This window comes from Poecilia formosa, unplaced genomic scaffold (assembly GCF_000485575.1).
Source record: "Poecilia formosa unplaced genomic scaffold, Poecilia_formosa-5.1.2 Scaffold1125, whole genome shotgun sequence".
NCBI classification, from domain to species: Eukaryota; Metazoa; Chordata; class Actinopteri; order Cyprinodontiformes; family Poeciliidae; genus Poecilia; species Poecilia formosa.
In genome coordinates this window covers 13,080-17,173 of record NW_006801064.1, presented here as the reverse complement: position 1 = coordinate 17,173, position 4,094 = coordinate 13,080, and positions in this window count along the sequence as shown.

Sequence of the window (4,094 nt, the reverse complement as noted above, 5' to 3'; positions counted from 1 at the left end):
CCAATCACAGGACAGACACCGATCTGTCCAATCACAGGACAGACACCGATCTGCACTGTCATCTGTATACAGAGGAACTATAATTGGTAAATGTTCTGCTTTTGCAGAGCACAAGCTTGCAGAGTTTTCTCAAGGAGAAACTTAATTGCAATCTTGATGAAATGAAACTGATTATTTGAAGAAAGAGCGACTCGTCCTTGTTTTCAAGTTGATGTTTTTAAAAAAATAAAAAAAAAATGTTATCCTCTTGGCTAGCTTTCATATTAGCTTCAGGCTTGTTGAAGTTGGCTAAATCCAAAATCTGTCTACATAGGTTTTATCAAATTGTTCTTGAAATGAAATGGATACAGAATCAGAAACGCTGTGGTCCAGATTTTAACTGGATCACACTGAATTCACTGTGAATGAAAATACTGTAAACGTAAACCAAACTAAAATCAGAGAATAAGAAAGTTAGAAACACAGCCTTCAAGAGAAAAAGTGTCATGTGTCTTGATCTCCTTTAAGGCCTGCCGTCCGATTGTAGATTTTTGGGAAGTGAAACAGCTGCTTCAGTGTATTCATACTGATGGATGCAGCTTTCAGTGGTGAGAAAGAACAGGGGCCTCATGTATAAGGCATGCCTACGCACAAAACAGCACCCTATTTTACACACAAGATGGCATATATAAAATGTACTTTGCGTCAAAGTTTGCATAAATATACGCAAACTTTTTCCCTGGGGTAAAAATGTGCAGCAGCCACGCAAACCTTTGAACAATATCAATATATAAAGCACACAGTGAATCTGACTACACTCAGTTATTTTTGACCAAAAAGCATCAAATCTGATATTTTTTTCATGGTTTTAATAGTTTAACACAATGAATCTGAACCACACCTATACTCCGTGAATAAGCTGACATGCACACAAAATAAAGAAAACAAAAATAAAAGGATGTGAAAACCTCATTAGAATGTAAATAATGTTCCTCAGGTTTTGTTTCACAAAGATGTAACGCATTGATCTGTGCGCCAAAGCACCTGGAATGCATCTATGAGGTAATTTAATTCTGACTGAAAAAAGAAAACAGGGTTGGATCAGCAGATGAACTCCAAACAGATTTGGTTATTTTTAAGGTCATGAAAGTGTGTATCATCGCTCGTAGTGGCTGCGCAAAGGTGAGCCACGTAACTGGAGCGCTTTGGCTCTGGTGGAAAACATCGCCAATGGAAGGATTCAGAGGGAGCGACTGATCATATTGATCTAATGGGAAATGTTGTTGACGGTTTATTAGCATTTAGATGAATCCAGACTGATCATCCTAGAGCTCTGAGCAAAACTTAAAGAAGGAGCCGTGCGGTACCGGTACCGTTCCAGCTGGAGTCATCCTTCAGTCAATCAGTCTGCTTTGTGAATGCGCCTTATGGACATAAAGTGTCTTTATTCTGTAAATGTATAACTTACACACATGAATAAACCTCCGCATTCCCCACTCAAAGGACTTTCTGACACGCTGTCTGTCTTTAAATCCCGGCTGTTATTCAAACAGCCATTTGCAGGAATCTCTTTTTTAGTTTGATTTTTTTTCTGTATTATTTCATTTTTTCTGAGGCGACCTTATGAGCCCTGAATGCACCTTTTTAAATAAAATATCTAATTATTATAATAATACATATACTGCTACAAATAAGGACGTTGCCATGGTCGTTGCGTCACATGGTGGCAGACTTCTGGGTATTTATACTAATTCGCATTTTTATTCATGGGTGGGTACAGGGAAGTCCAGCAGCTATGTGCTATTTCCAGCAAATTAGGATTTATAGGGGAAAGATGCACAGCAACGTGCGTGCACACGGCTTTATACATCTGAATTTTGTTGTGTGCCGCAGTTTCTAAATTTGTCTATACGTCAAGTTTTAGTGTGAAAACTGCGCATTCTTTCATACATGAGGCCCCAGGTCATTTCTGTTTGGTTGGCACAAACAGTGGTTTGGACCACATTTAACACATCTGCGTTAAATGTCTTCCGAAAGGGTGAAACGTCCAGATGTTCATACATCTGTAGGAGGTTTTCTTCAACTGAGATGATGGAAACTGAGTGGATCCCAGATCCTTTCAGCAGGTCAAAGCAATGAAAAACAACTGTAATCTGATATGAGAGTAAATATGGAACACGTTCAGCTTCCTGAACTTACATATTTGGTATGACAAAAACTCCCAGGAACTAAGTTCACTCCGTGTCTCACAGGTTGGATCTTGATTTCACAAACTACTGTACAACTGAGGCTCCAAATATATTTAACGACTGAGAAACGCCGCCCTGTTAGTACCTCAGACAATGCATTATATATGTAACCCATTTCATGCATAACAGGCCGTGGACAGCTATCTAAAAGCCATTTTCTTGTGTTTGCCAACTGCCAACTACTGGCCATCCACTGCAAGTGCAAGAAAATTTAACTTAAAAGTTAATTTGGTATAAAGTGGAGCTAATATGCTAACAAAGATCAAGTTAAAAACAAACATGAATATAATAACATAAAAAAATCCGGATGCTGCATTGTGAAAAACAAAAAGACTAATGGAACTAAATGTCCTTCGTAAAAGAAACTATGAATCTTGTGATTTTACAGACAAGACATGTTACAAGAAATTCATGAGGAACGCTCTGTTATGGACAAAAAGACTGTTTGTCTTTTCTCTGTTTTATCTGCTCAGATGCACACGGCTGCACACTGACCGTGCAAAGACCTTTGGAGAAAGAAAAAGGAAACTCAGTAGCTGCTGGAAAAGGCCCTGCAGACAGTTAGGGTCCCTTCAAACATTCAAGAGCTATCCAAGCATTCAGGGACCCTCCAGATACTCAGAGGCTCCTAGAAATTATTGAATCGTGGTGTATGGAGGTGGTGAGTCTTAGAATTATTAGCTTAATTATGCTAGTTTTAATGCTAGTTAACTTTAAACACGTTTAAATATTAGACAAAATAAACATTTTGAATAGGCCCAAAATTTAGGTTAAATCAGATTCATGGTTCAATCATCATAATCTGATCAGTAGAATATTGTTTTTAAACTGACTGAAGATGAGCACATAAACAGAAAACTGGAGTATAGACATTTTTATAACGGCCTACTCACAAATAGACAGGCTATTTGTGAGCCTACCTCTTACATTGAATATAATTCCAGATTGTTGTATAACTTTTCTTCAGGTTAATTTAGAAAGTGAGCTGTTAGGTTAATTTTCTAAGCTATAGAAAAGTTATTGTTAGGGAAGCTCAAATGTGAAAAATTGGAGTGATATTGATATGTGATAGTAATACTGCTGTTTTGTTAGATTTACCAATATTTTACTTTATCTTTTTTTATCCGATTACCCGATTAATCGCAGGAATAATCGATAGATTACTTGACTACTAAAATATTCGTCTACAAGAGCCCTACCATGCACTGATGATGTGGTTTCACTCAAGAGCAATTTGGACAAGCTTTCCCGCAGGTCCTCGCTCTTTACTGAAATGTAGATAATTAAAGGTAGATAATAAATGAGCCAACTTACCACCAGCTAGCAACTTAGCAGCCTTCGTCCCTCCGGGCTCATTTTGTGACACACATTTCATTTCCATAGATTGTTGTCCAGTTGTGTTGTCATCTAAATATTTTTTAAGGTCGACTACATCGTGATAATAGTCGAGTCGATGCCGACTAGTCGCGTTGACATCATAGTGACGTAAGCGCAAAAACCCTTCACAACTACTTGGAGGCTTTATCAGCTATTTTCATGGCAAATATTGAAGGTTAAGCTTCAATACGCAGGGTGATGCTGATCAGTTGGGGGTAGTTGAGGGATAAAAAAAGCCTGATATCATGACGCGTTGTCGCACATTACTCCGGTAGTCTTTTTTTTTTTTTTAAGGAATTTTTCGGCACTAGTTTATTTCACAGCAATCTGACTGTAAGGGGGCAGAGAGAGCAGAGCGGGGGAGAGAGGCATGGGCCCAGCGAATGGAGGACGGCAGTCGGACTCCTGACGGGCTAAATATCTGTAGGCTAACCGCTGCGCTGAACAATGCCCCTATTGCGGGAGCCTATGCTGTAATTTTTTACAGTT